The following is a 15351-nucleotide window of genomic DNA, read 5'->3' on the forward strand; positions in this document are numbered from 1 at the left end:
ACTCATGCATTACCCTGCTTCGCCTTCAAGAGTGGAAGGCGACAGCGTTCCCGTCGACCCGCCAAGGGGTGTAAGACAATGGGCTACGGCGCAGCGACTATGCGCCCCGCATTGGACGCGGTGAGCGTCGAGCAACGCAGCGTTCGGCGCGGCAACGAAATGTGCGCCTGAGCACGCGACGCACGAGAACAGCTCGTTTCTAAGGCAACACCGCATTCACTAGAGGCGCTTTTGTACCGCTTTGAAGCATCGTACTCGTGGCTCAGTGGTAGCGTCTCCGTCTCACACTCCGGAGACCCTGGTTCGATTCCCACCCAGCCCATCTTGCAAGAGTTGAGCCAAAGCCACCTAGAAATTTCGTTGTCGCGCCGAACGCTGCGTTGCTCGACGCTAACCGCGTTCGATCAAAGCCACCTAGAAAATGTCTAGCAGAGGCAAGCGCAGCTGCTTATATACCTCCGCGACGCCGCGAGCGACGGCGCGAGTTGGAGCCCCGTTTCTCCTCTGTCGTGACGTCACGGTGTCACGTGGTATGGCATGGGGTCAATGGTCATTGAAGACAACACTACCGCGCCTGAGGAGCTGGGTTGTGCTCTCGTAATATGCTTCGCATAAAAACATTATGCCCCATAATTATTCAAATTGTGACGCAGATCGGCAGGCTGAAAAACCCTGTTGCCATCGCGTGGCTCGTGCTCAGTTCCATCTCTGGCTGCATCCTACCTGCTAGTGCTGCGTTTGCCGCTGGTGCTCTACGACCCGAATAAACCCCCTCTACAAAAAAAAGTATCTCCAGATAGTTCAATGCAGAACCGCCTCGGACGAAAAAGAAGGATTAGTATAAACCGTTGGCCAAACAGCTGGGAATAAAAGGTGCAAGTATGCTATACACTTGCAGTAAACGAATACATTCTGCTTGTTTTGTTGGGGATAATTAGTGTGTGAGAGTGAGCATGCTAAAGTCTGTCCATGTATGTAGTTCGAATTTCACATGTGCTAGTATATCCTACAAAATTAAAGTTGCGCACATAAGAAAAAAGCAAAAGTCATAACTGATATATCGATTTTGTACTACGGTTTCTGTAGTAGCTCGCTATTGCAGTTACCTTTTCAATATTATTATGAATATTATGTTTTTATTTTTCGCTTTAAATTATTACATCTTATGCCAATCTCATCCTTTCCCCCAAAATAAAGCACCCTATAATTGATGTGTTCTGATCCAGTTCTCCATCACTTAAAAGGAAACGATCCAGACACCGGCCAAGACGGTTTAAAAGTATATTTATGTTTGGGCTCCCCCACGCAAACCTTGTTTACAATGATACGACTTGTTCATGTGAGTTGCACCTTCTTCACAATAGCGGAAACGTAAATATAGCTTCAAACTATTTTGCCTAGTGTCCGGATCTCTTCCTTTTATGTACTCATCATCCGGACTAGACGAGTGTCCGTCATACTCTGGTCTTCATCCAGCTCTCCGTAGTGCGCGAACAAAAACATTTGAGGAAAAGGTAAGCAAACGAGCAATACTGATGTGGTGGTCTCCTCTGTGGGAGAGTGTTGTTGAAGCAATACATCAGTTCAGCGCGGAATGAAGTGTTGAAGTCTGCGGTCTTTTCTTAAAACCCACATATCGTCTCCACGCTTATCAATTTGTTCTGCTTTTGTGCTGTTCGCGGGCTTAAAGTTAACTTGAACTGAACTGATGTTTTTGAGCCCGAACGTAGCACGACCTCCTTAAATAATCGATTCATAGACACAAAGCTTCAGCCTTAGGTAAGTTCCGTTCGCGTAAGAAAAACACTATCAGTGCTTTAACAACTAAAAAGCCGGGAAAACACCTGTCTCGTTCTTCTACGACTTCTTTTCGTTGCGCTAAGAAGCCCAAAACGTAAGACCAAAGTCACACTTACCATCACTATATGGAATTCCAATGCCGCAATGCTCCCGGCCACAGGCTGCGGCACTGCGAAAATTTTCATGATTTTATTCAATTGTGGCTCTGGAAGCTTTTCAAGGCTTATCAAACAACGCTGCGGGTTAGCATGCTTGCCCCGGTGGTTACGTAAAGTTAGCGTCAGGAGATTGGAACAAAAACAGGTTGGAATAGTTTTATGTTGTAAGGCCTTAAAAATGATCCTTTTGTTCGTTTTTTACACATCTCATTTGCTACATATTAGTCGAAATCAAGGTAAGCAGAATGCCAAATAGACAGTTGAATGAAAGTAAGGAATCAGAATAAGTTTTAGCTCTTCAAGGCATCTGCGACACAAGATAAAGAAAAATACAATTATTATCGCTTCACATGATATGTCACCCGTGAGACAAAAGAAAGATCTTTTATGCGCTCATATTTATCTGAGAGCAAGGGTCAGTATCGAACGTGTGAATTCTAAAACGTGTTCACAAACCACCTTTTATTCTATGCTTCTATGCTTCTTTTTTGGTATATCGTTTCTGTAACCCTCCCAGACCTGCATGGCGACACAATTGCGCCTTTACTTGAAAGGCATAGCGTGGCACATCGACCCTGACGGTGTCAGTGTGAACATGGCACGTGTGTTTGCTTGACAACGTCTGGGCAAACATGAGTCGAACAGAGTGTTGGCAGACCTGAGCATCAGTTTTACTCGGGACAGAATGCCTACAACACTGCGTGAAAATAGAAAAAAAAAACCGTTTCAAAACAAACTCATGCAGAACTGGGCCATGCAGACGAGCAAACTAATAATACTAAAAATAACGTCATTCGCCTGGTTTGAACTTTGAATAAAAAAGGAAAGCAAAGGGCATTCGATGCTCCTTGAAAGAGTAACGTACAGCAAAAAGGAAAGAGTGCAACAAACAAAGCAAGCACTCATTTGTAAATCGATAAGGCGCTGACGTTGTAAAATGCACATGCAAGGGTTTTGTCCCAGCTTTGTCACAAGGCAAATAATTTCGACTATTGTTTACCCCATCCTCGCTCATATCTTGCGCAGTGCAAGCTGCCACTGCCATTTTTTTTCTAACTTCACAATTACCTTTGGCCGTAGTTAGGAAAAAATAAACTTTTATTGAACCGACCATATCACTGACACCGCCTGAGACGCAATGTTGAGCGAAAATGTCCTCACGCCTGTTCCTCGACAGAATGTGAAGGAGAGGGGAGCTGGCGCTAGAAAGGTGGATATAAGAGTAGGCGAAGAGGAGTGTTGAAATGCAGGGGTGCCAGTGGGAATTTTCAGAAGGCACTGACTTGAAAGTACAGCACAATTAACCGAGAGAGGCACATATGTTTACAGTGCTCCATCTTTATTAATAATATTGGGCTTCAAGTTAACACGTTCTCAAAATGGCCACGAACCAACAAGCCCTATTTATTGCTCCACGCCATTCTGGGTGGTGCAAAGGGGGGGGGGGGAATGATAGAAAAAGATGGCAGAGAAGTGCACTCTAAATGTAACAAATTAAATTATAGGACTTTACGCGCCAGAACCACGATATGAATATGAGGCACGCCGTAGGGAGGGATTCCAGAATGATTTTGGGCACCTGTAGTTCTTTAACAGGCACCCACTGGGCAGTACACGGACGTTTTTGCATTCCGGATCCGTAGAAATGCAGTCGCCGGGGCCGGGTTTCGACCACGCACAATAGGGGCTAACAGCACCACACCAAGCCCACTTCGCCAACACGGGTAGAAGGGCACTTAACACGCGTCAGTCTCCGCCGGTTGGCTAGATCACGTGATCAGCAGGCCCAGGGATGGAAGCTGCCAATGCAGTTTCGGAGCAGCTCTGGGAGCAGAAAATTTGGCACTTTGGAGCATACATTTTCCGTCTTGAAGGAGCAAATACGCTTTTTCAAGCAGCTTGGTAAAGGTCAACATGAGTTAAATACAGGCAAATGAAGAAAATGTGTTCTTTATTTGACTTTTTAGAACGGAATTAGGTTAAGGCAGATCAGGTCTACGGAAGCCCGTAAGGCGAGCAAAATTCGCGGCACGGAAAAATTGTCATCACCTGACTTCAGCATGAAGCTTTAAAGAAAACCCATACAAGTTTCTCAGGTATCACCACTAAATTACATACTGGATGTGCCTACTAAATGTGGGTAAGAAAAAGAACCGGAGGCTTTCCGTGAACAGTGCCCACTCTACGTTGATACGTTTGTGTTAATGCTAGTGGAGTTTTTTTTAAAGCATGAAGTGCTTTTAGCTCCCGTTGTCAGCGACCTTCAAGTCACCTTGTGCCAGAAGCCAGTGACGTTATCCGGGCACTCATATGAGAGCATTCGGCCAAGTTGCGAGAATAAAACCAGTACATCCGGTCAACCAGTCAAAACTTAAGAAAATGCGGTCTCTGGCTCCTCACCCTTCCTACATGACTGAATTTCATAGGTTAGTTACTCCCGAACAAGTTACAAAAAGTATTGCTTGCGAATTCTTCGTAATGTGGCTCGCAATATCACTCAAGATGTAACTTGGTGTACGCTGAAGATTCATTTGTCATATTCAATAGCGACGTTCAAAAAGCAGATGCCGGGCATCATACACTTCATCGTCATCGTTTGGCGCTGCGGCAGGCTTGCGTGTGGCCTTTTGAAAGCCAGCGGTCCGTGAGTTCCGTGGCGCGGGTGTTGCGTTGCATAGAGAGAAGGCGCCACTCTGCGTGGCGCCTCGTTCAGGCGATTTTTTTTCCTAGCCGGGCAGTGCGCTCGGTTTCGCTGGCATCTTTAGCTGCCTGTGGGGCCGTCTTCAGTTGTATTTCTTTTTCTAGCTGGGCAACGTCCATGTGGACAAGTGCACAGAATGGCGTGGTGTGGTGCGGTGTGTTGGGGTGCGATGTGCCGTTGCGAACATGAACTTCGCCCATTCTAAGATTGTGGCCAGTATCACCTCCAACCCATCTACTTTCCCAGCTGCCATTTCTTGCTTCGATCTACTCTCAATTACGCGAGAGCCAGCAATTTTGTTTTGTTTTGAACGGACAGGAAACGTTCAATGTTAGTGAAGTAATATTTATTACCTTACTTATTCAATAAGGTATGAATGCAAACGTTGTCGAATACGTCGGGAAATTCCCGTTAACAGCATATATAGCGACCTAGGTCTTGTGTAGTCCCTTCTTCTAATAAAAAAAAACAAAAACAAAAATAAATAAGCCTGCGAAATTAGAAAAAAAAATCCACGTAAGAAGGAGTCTCCTCACCAGTAATATAAGTGGTCTCAGGCGTGAACGTAATCAGTGCATTGTCTATATTACGAGCGTGCGAACCTGGGACATGGTCTTGTAACGGTTCGCAAAGTGCACTGTTACATCATCGCGCTACTTCGCGTTGGATAAGGACCGAAGATGCGCGCCAAAAACTGCTGGCGCGGCGAGAAAAAAGCGCGGCCGGTCGTTCGCAGTGGCCCTATTTGACGAGGTTTGCGTAAAGATTGATGCAATCCTTGGGACGCACAGGCGTTGTCGTGGCGGCAGCGGGTTTCCTTATTCTTGATTTATTTCATGAACTTTCCTTCTCACTAAAAATGTCTTCACGAATCCGAGAATGTCTTAAATGATGTTATCAGTTCTTTCGCAACAACATCGACAACTTTTTTATTGACATCTCATAGACTACGAAAGCTTTTAAATTTAGCTAATTAAACGTATTCGTGCACAATGAACGAGAAATATTCACATTGGCCACCAACTGAGCAGCTCCGATCAAGGTACGGTGAACGCCGTTTGTGTAGTGCCCTCAGGCCATTTTTCCCTCTTGGCAACCTTCCGCACACATAAGAGAGCACCACAGAATAAATATGAAGTTGACGTACTGGTCGGAATTTCACATCACTTGCCGAGAGAAAGCTCTGAGATGTTTTTGAAGACAATAAAGGGATAAAATATTCACTGGCTTTTCCGCCTGCGTCGTGGACCAATATTTTGAATGAGTTCGACTATTGGGGCTTCTCGGCAGTTACGCTACAGCCGCCGTATAGTCAGTGTAAAACGGTAACCGATATTAAACAGTACTCGTTTATTAAACTATTTGGACTCGACTTGCGAAAGTCGCGTCGTGAATATCGTTGCCGCGAGCGCAGTTTCGCCGGTTTGCGGTTCGGTGGAACGTTTAATTATGACCACGATTTGGCCGCTAATGTTGACTAAATATTAAACTTTGCATTTTTTGCGTGCGTGCCGCAGCGGCAAGAGCATGATTTTGTACGGTGTGGAAGGCAGAAAATAGTGTAGCCTGAGTGCAAATGAAAGTGACGATTGCGGTTTACATCGGATATTTGTGACCAAGAAGTTTCACGAAAGCAAGCAGGTCGTTTGTCGGTGTGCCGCACCATCATGCCAGTAACCAGACGTGGTGCACTTTCAAAATATATTTAGAATGTCGCACGTATGGTGTTCGTCCAATAATCGACGCAGTTGTACCAAAAGAGCGCAAAAGCCAGTGCTCAACTACTTAACGAAACCGATGAGCTATACGCCGCTGAGCAGACTGTACGACCTTATTCACTCAGCGAGGCTTTCCTTCTCGACTGTCCCATGAAATGAGCCCCAGTTCAAATCGTCTTCAGCTCATCCGCTTATAAGCATCCGCGTAAGCACAATAGCACAAAGCGGTTTTCTTTTTCTTGTGGCCTAGTTACAATTATTCCACCGAACATATCCAGACTCTAGGCACGCCGGCGCTGAGACGGAGTGCTTAGGTTTGGATTGCAGGGCTAAGTGCTAGCCAACGCTTGCATGTGGCTGTGTGGTTGCCACTGAACACGGACATCCTGCGAAATTTGGCAACTGCATTTGAAATTAGCGTTTTGGCGCAGGTTCGCGCAACTCGATGACTTGGCGCCAGATGGCGCAATTGGGGCAGCACTTCCATCCCATCAGGACAGGACGCATGTGTCGGTGTCAACTGGTTACGCCGCTGTTCGCCCCGTGTTCCACACTCAACCGAGTGCAACGGTTCCCCTGAGTTCGTCTCTGCGGGCGCACCGGCTCTTGATTGACTGCTCCAACTAGCACGGTTGGCTTACGTCACTTCATAATTGAAGTCCTAGCTGTTTCAATCATATTCGCCCAACTACCTCAGGTTGTCACCTGTGTTTTCTCTGCAGGAGTCGTCAGTTGCGGGCTCAGTGTCGCGCTTTCTTGTGGCGGAAAGTGTCATGGGCATTCGACGGCAAGGCACGCGTGAAACGGAATACATTCGTCTGCATGTGTCTCGTGGTGTGATTCGCGAATCAGGGGAAGCCGTAAAGCGCGCAGCCTGTGGGCTTGCCCGTAAAATGGGAGTAAGGGAATCCATATTGTATTTCGAATGTTTCGTTCATGTTTCTAACATGAGCCTTCGCTAGACCTTGTTCACCTTTATCATATGCGACGGTTGTGCGACAGAACGTCTGCAATGCGTATGGAAAATGGACAGTGCGTTGGCGGGACGTCTCCCGCTTCGCTAACCTTGGCATTACGCTTCTGAGCTCAAAGTGGCGGTCTCGATCCCGTCCGCGGCGGCCGCATTTCGATGGGGTCGAAATGTAAGAACGATCGCATACTTATATTTAGAGAGAGCGAGAGGGAAAGAAATAGGTCATGTTAAGGTGTGAAAGGACGAGTGGTCAGCCGGAGGAGCTTTGTATCTCGCCTGCTACTTTGCGTACGGGAAAGAGAGAAAGCGAAGAAAAAGAATAGAGAGGAAGTGCGGATGGCGATGACAGTGCACGGCAGTGAACTATGTACACGTGCGATATGCACACATGTTTTGCACCCACGCTTCAAGCAGATCCCAATGCGAAAGCGTCTTCTATGTAGGTGGTGGTGGTGGCGGTGGTGGTGGTGGTGATGATGTTGAAGCAGGTGGGGTTAGCCTGGCATACAAAGCCGGCAATTGTTCCACCTGATCCTCCTTCGAGTTGAAATCAGGGGTGTGTCACCAGATGTCGATGAGCCCCGTGTCTCGCAGGAAGGCTATCAGCAGTCGTTGCGCTGTCTTCCTGAAAGCCGCGGGCCCTCCGGGGAAAACAACGTCTTCAAAGGTCCTGTGCGTGAGACCGCTTTTTTGTAGGTTGTCGACCATCGCTTTTCTTTCTGTGTCAAACTGCGGGCATAGCCAAATGAAATGTTCGATGTCGCCAAGGTCACCACAGAAAACACAGAGTGGGGAAGTGCGAAGCCCAGTCTTGAATAACCAAGCTGGGGTGTACGCGGAGTCGGTCCTGATGCGGTATAAAAGCGTCGCTTGTTCGCGTGTAAATCCATGAGTCACACAGGATTCGTGTGCATTCTTGTACATCTCTCTAAAGTGAAGACGGATTGCACCCTTATGGTTTCGAAAAGCTTTTGGAGCTTTCACTTTTGGGGCACATGTCAGCGCTAGGCGTGCAAGGGCGTCAGCTTCCTCGTTTCCATCAATTCCTACGTGTGATGGAATCCACTGAAACCTTATGTTAAATCCTTTGCTCGTTAGGTCGTTGATCAGTGCCAGAGACTGCCTTGTAAATTTCTCTAGAGGTAGGCCCCGATGTAATCTCTGTAATGCTGACTTGGAATCCGTCAGCACCACGACATCTCGTGCAGAAAAGGCCCGTAGTTTCCGCAAAGCCGCAGTGATTGCGGCACTTTCTACTGTTGTAGAGGAAACTACGCGATCCAGTCGGCCAGACCATGACACATCAAGGGATGGTGTGCAGAATGCCGCTGCACAGCTATCTGTTTGTGCGCACACCGAACCGTCTGTGTACACTTGTAGATGGCTTTGAAACACAGTGCTCAAGTGGTCCAGCACAATGAACTTGGCTCGGCAGTTGAAATGGTGCGTTTCGTCGGTAGGTGGGGTACATTGAGGCTACAAGTAACGTGCGGAAAAGACCATGGCGGGTCAAGGCGACTTCGTTTAGGCCAAAAATCGGAAGGTGTTCAGCGCCACATGGAAATGTGAGCGAGTTCTTGCTCTTAGCCGCCGGAGAAGCGCCGTGCCTGCGCGTGACTCGCCCAGCCTTAATAGCTGCGTCAGCAAGGCCTGAGATGCCAAGAGGCGGAGTGGAAGAGACCCTGCCTCATTAGTGACTTTCTTGTTTGCAGCCGCCGTTGGAACTCCCATCGCCAAGCGAAGTCCCTTTCTGTGCACTGCCTCCAAGCGCTCGAATTGACTCGATGACGGTGATATCAGAGGGAGCTGACAGAGAATGCGGCTTGTTATCAGTGCAGCGTTCAGTTTAAGCATGGATATAGGATTGTTTCCCCAACGTATACCTGCCAATCGACGAAGTGCGTTGATTCTTTGCACTGATGCAGACACAACACTTTCGACCGCACCACGCCATAGTAGCTTGTTGTCGATGGTGACGCCCAGGAATCGGACATGAGTTGCACGAAGAATTGAATGCCCTCTGATATTCAGCGTCAGACGTGTTGACTTGCGTCTCACTCCCGGGAAAAGCATGAAGGTCGATTTTTCTGCTGATAAAGATAGGCCAAGCGTCGATAAGTGGCGATCGACAGTGGAGATTGCGGCCTGGGCTATTCGGGCCTAACGTTTGTGTTGGTACCCCGAGATCCAAATGCAGATGTCATCTGCGTAGATGGACATATTAACTGCCGTCCGACCTACTTTCAGGGCAGCTGGAAGGCTGGCCATGGCAACGTTAAAAAGCAAGGGGGATAGGACACTTCCTTGTGGGACGCCGAGGGAAATTCCTCGCTTGTCACTCATTATACTTCCGAGCTTAACTTGGACACATCGATCACTGAGAAATTCATGGACGAACCGAAGAGAATTTCCCGAGACGCCCATGGCTCGGAGTCCGTTGATGATGCCTGTATGAAGCACACAGTCGTATGCCTTGGCAACGTCCATAAAGATGGCGAGTGTGGAAAGGCGGTCTACGCGATGGTGCTCGATATGACTTAGTAGATCCAAGACACTGTCCTGGGCACTCAACCGTGGACGAAATCCGGTCATACATGATGGCAGTCTATTTCCTTGCTCAATATATCATGTTAACCTCGTACATATTAGTATTTCCATCAACTTTGATGCACATGATGTTAGCGATACTTGCCGGTATGAGGTGAGGTTTGCAGGATCCTTTCCCGACTTGAGCACTGGCACCACCCATGCTGTCTTCTACGCTTCTGGGATCTCTCCTGTGCTCCAGACGTGATTAAATATGTCCAGAAGTGCTCGTTTTCGTTCATATGGCAGATTTGTCAGCATCTGATTGCTGATCGAATCGGGACCCACAGCACAGCGTCTTCTTAATTTGCTAAGCGCCAAATCCAACTCACGAAAGGTGAACGGCGTATCCATGGTATGGGATGCTTCAGACAACAGAGGATTCGATACTCCTGCTGATCTGCCAGATGCGTATACGTCTGCAAAATCTTCTGCAAGGGTTTGCAAATATTTTCCTTGATTTAAGGCAAGTGCTTCGAATGGCTTGTGCAGGCGAATCTTCCCGAATAGGCTATTCATTACTCCCCATATCCTTGTCATGGGAGTAAACGCCGATAAACTCTCACAGAAAGCAGCCCATTGAACTTGTCTTAACCTTTTTGTGTGACGACGGATGACAGCGTTTATCCTGTTGTATTCCGTTTTCGCAGATGGATTTCCCGTTTTTCTCAGTAGTTTTCGCTCCGGTCGCCTACGCGCTGCGCAGAGGTTCTTTAGTTTCAATTCAGGAGTAGGGAAATGATCTGGCAGTTTCAACATTCAGGTAGCCACCCTTTTCCTCCGCAGCATATCTGCGAACAACTCACCAGGGGATTCGTCCAGCGCTTCTCTGTATGTGTCCCAGCGGGTCACAGCACAGAATTGTCGCCCAACAGTGTGAAATCCGGTGATGTTCTTGAAGATCGGGAAGTGGTCACTGCCCATCCTGTCTGGGGCCGTTGCTGACGATACGACAAGGTCTGTTGAATGGATCACGAGGTCAATGGCACTCCATGAATCTGGTGGTCTGAAGAAAGTCGGTTTGCCATCGTTCGCGATACATAAGTCAGCAGCATCCGTGGCTGTGACAAGTTCCTTGCCTCGGGAATCTAGTCTTATCTCCCCAAAGCGAATGATGTGCGTTAAAGTCGCCACAGATTATTATAGGAGAGGGGCAACGAATGCAAAGGTCCTTTAGGAACGCCTCCATGGAGACCTTCCTGCGCGGACTTACATACACCGACACCACACTGAGTTTTCGTTTTCCTAGGCAGACTTGCACAGCGGTGGCTTCCAAGAAGGTAGAACAAAGGTCTTGCACTGGTAAGGTGACGTGAGGTATTTCTCGCCTGATGTATATCATCGCACTTCCATTTGCAAATGATGGTATACTCGGATTTCCATGTCTGATGTACCCTGGTGTCGTCCTTCCATTTGGGAGACCGGCCTCCGAGAGGGCTAGAATTGGTGTGGGTATGTGTCGAAGGAAAAGGCTGAGTTCAGAAAGACGCTGCAGAATACCGGCGCAGTTCCATTGCATTATTAAGGGCACTTTTGGACGACAGAATGGACCAAGTGGGCGAGACATTGTCATTATGCTACTGAGTGCATATGGAAGTAAAGCAGAGTATTACTGACTCAAGAGCCAGCACTGCTTGCAGCATATCCGTCGTTGAACTAGCAGCCGTCTTCGCGACGTGGGAACGTAGTGCCGTGAACAAAGCGCGTATCACATGCTCGCAGTTTTCCTGCTGACTGTTGCCAAGTGGTCCTTGAGGTCGGTTTACTGCGGCCGCATAGGTGCGTTTTTCGGGCTCTTTGCGAACAGGTTTCGCAGCCGCTGAGACCGTTTGCGTTGGATCAGTAACTTCGTTTATCGGTGTGAGACGCGGGAAGTGAGATGCGTATTCTGTTATTCTGTTCCAAACCAGTTAGTTGTGGCGCTCTGGATGTCTTCTTCGTGTTCGATGGTGCACTTGCACTCTTTGGACCCAGAACAAACAACTTATTTCTTCGCTGAGCAGCTGTCCGCGCAGGGCATCGACCGTAGCTAGCAGGATGGTCAGCGCCGCCATTTGCACACACAAAGCTGTCTTTACTTGCACACGTCTTAAAGTCATGAGGTCCGCCACAGCGCTTGCACCTCTGTTCCCCACGACAGTACTTAGCAATATGTCCGAAACGTTGACACTTAAAACAGCGTGGTGGTGTCTCCACGTAGTCGACAAGCTCGTGTCTGGTGAAACCAAGGTTGATCTTTTCCGGGCGTTCAGAATTTGGAGCAAATGTGAAAATCACCGAGTTAGTGCGCCTTGACTCCCACTCAGATGACGAGGTTTGGACCCGACGGATTATTCTTCTTGCATGGAACACTCCCTGAGGTCTCAGGTAGGTGAGTAGCTCTTCATCCGAGTACCATTTAGGGACTCCTCTAACGATGCACGTATTTTTCATATAACTGTGTGGGACACGGGCAGATATGACTATGCCGCCGATATTCTTGGTCTCTAGAAGGATGTTGGCTTGTCCGTCTGTCTCTACATCTAAGAGCAATGCTCCCTGTGCTGTGAAGTGGCTCTTCACTGGTGCTCCACCGAGAATCCTTTCAATCTCAGAATACAGGACAATAGGGTTTACTTGCCTTAAATCATCTCTTTTGGACGCTGCAGTGATTAACACTGGAATGCCCTCCGCCCTGTCTTTACGATGGCGCACAATTCGGAAACCACCCTCGTCCATGTCCAGGTCTGAAGGGTTCGCCACGTTGTCGTCCTCGATGATAGTTGACTGGTCTTCAGATTCACCAGTGTCTTGTCGCTTTCAGTCAGGCTGGCTTGTACAAACCAGCTGGCGTTTCTGACCCGGTATCAGCCCTTGGGAGGTCATGGCAGAGTGCTCGTCGGTGCCAGCTTGGTTCCTTCTAGCACCTTGTGAGGCGGCGGGTGGCACAGCACCCGTCGGTCTCCGATACGGAAGGTACCTTATCGAGTCGACAGACGTCTTGAACCGTTCTGACCAGTAATCTTACCAGAAAATAACGAAAATAACGATAAATGTAGGCAGAGCTACTCAGACAGGCTACCCGCCGTGGTTGCTCAGTGGCTATGGTGTTGGGCTGCTGAGCACGAGGTCGCGGGATCGAATCCCGGCCACGGCGGCCGCATTTCGATGGGGGCGAAATGCGAAAACACCCGTGTGCTTAGATTTAGGTGCACGTTAAAGAACCCCAGGTGGTCAAAATTTCCGGAGCCCTCCACTACGGCGTGCCTCATAATCAGAAAGTGGTTTTGGCACGTAAAACCCCAAATATTATTATTATTACTCAGACAGGCTAGCAGCAGGTTCGTCGTCTTCTTCTTCCTCCCGTCTTCTATGTAAGTCTAGAGTATGAAGGTGGCCTCCCTTAACCCATTAAAGACCAGCGTGGCCATATGGTCACGTTAGTCTGCACAGTGGATTTCAAATAATTATTATTAACAAAACTGCACCAAAATCGCCTTTGACCTGCTGATTGACAGATTAGAGTCCCCTTTATGGATACCTAGTGTCAGCAGCTGTCAGTCGTTTTGTGGGAGCCCCTCGCAAAGGCGGGAATAAGTGTTCCTCTGCGAGTAGCGTCGCGATGCACCGCTCCAAGGAGTAAGCGTTTTTTTTTTCACTACTTGTTTAAGCAATAGTCGGATATCGTTACCTCCATATTGCTCTTTGAATATGTGACCTTCAATGCGCAGTTGTGAAAGAAATATGTTTGATTTATCCATGAACGAGTACGTTGTCTTGTGCGTTGCCATGTGGTCACGCTGGGCCTTTAAGATACCCAACTTTCTATTTTTTTTTAAACTGCATATTGACACGTGTACTTATCTTTATCGGGCGACCACGTTTGGCCGCCTAACAAATGTTATCGTGCAGCGCAGGACGCGCCTGCATGTAAAAGAAGTTTCTGGAATGTTATCGATGGTTCCCTCCACTGTCTTTCACCGCAACTTGTGTAATCTGATTGCATGTATGCGCGACGCGAATAGTGCAGAACTTTGTGGAAGGCACGCGTGTCCCATCGGTTAATCTGGAACATTCCACGACTGATCTATAAAAGCCGACGCGCTTGACCCGCCGATCAGATTTTCGACGATCGCCGACTGTGTTCGCCGCTATCCTTGTGCTTTAAGTGTAGCCTGTTTTGTGGGCACAGGTTCGCCCAATAAAAGCTAGTTTTGTCTTTCACAGTACTGCTACTGTGTTCCTTAACGTCACTACCATGTGACATCTGGTGGAGGTGCTGGGTAACTCTTGCCGTGCAGATTCCAGTCGGTGTAATGAGGTGTCCTCCAGCGGTTCGAATTTGAGGGCCTTCCCATGCAGTTTTAACTTTCTTCAAATGGGCGGCGATATGTCCACTCATTACGGAGTAATCAGCCCCTGTGTCCACTAAGGCGGTAACTGCGTGGCCGTCGAGAAGCACGTCGAGGTCGGTGGTTCTTTGTCTGGCGTTGCAGTTGCGTCTTGGCGTCGGATCACGGCTGCGTCGTGTTGAACTAAAACTGTAACGTTGCGTCGTCAAGTCGTCGTTCGTCGGTGTAGTCTGCGCTTCCTGACTTCTTCAGGACGGTGGCGTGTCGTTATTATGTCGTCGAGATGGTGTCTTCGTCGTCTTCGTCGGCGGCGGAGGATCTTCGTCAGTTCGACGAACAGCAACCGCACCTCCATCGGTTGCTGCTCTTAGTTTTCCGGATATGGGCTCGCAGAGCAGCCCCGGGCTGGGCCGGTGTATGGTCGGCGCTGCGGTGACAGGTAGCGGCCTGGTGACGGCGGTGCTTTTCGTTCATGTACCGGACGCCCCCGACAAGCCGAGATCCAAGCCCGGAGCGCAAAGACAACACCAACCTAGTCTCGGACCATCGAGCAAGCCGCAGTCTTCAACAACTGCCCCCGGAGCACGGACTTTTGCCTGAGACGACCAGGAAGATCGCCACAAAGTCCACCCCAATGGCAGCCCCAGCATCCCCCATCGTGCTGCAGCAGCCCAGGGAGCCCCCGACGTTCCGTGGTTCTACGTTCGAGGACCCGGAAAGCTGGCTTGAGACATACGAGAGGGTCACTGCTTTTAATAACTGGAAAAGCGACGACAAACTGCGACATGTCTTCTTCGCATTGGAAGATGCTGCCAGGACGTGGTTCGAGAACCGAGAAGCCACCTTAACGACCTGGGAGCTGTTCCGAAGCGGCTTCTTGCAGACATTCGCAAGCGTCGTACGCTGAGAGCAAGCCCAAGCGCTATTAGAAACCCGGGTGCAACTACAAAATGAGACCACAGTGATTTTTACCGAAGAAATGAGCCGCCTATTCCGCCACGCCGACCCGGAAATGTCCGAGGAGAAGAAAGTCCGCCTACTGATGCGTGGTGTAAAGGAGGAACTTTTCGCCGGAATGGTACGG

The sequence above is a fragment of the Dermacentor albipictus genome, chromosome 4 (genome assembly GCF_038994185.2).
Source record: "Dermacentor albipictus isolate Rhodes 1998 colony chromosome 4, USDA_Dalb.pri_finalv2, whole genome shotgun sequence".
NCBI classification, from domain to species: domain Eukaryota; kingdom Metazoa; phylum Arthropoda; class Arachnida; order Ixodida; family Ixodidae; genus Dermacentor; species Dermacentor albipictus.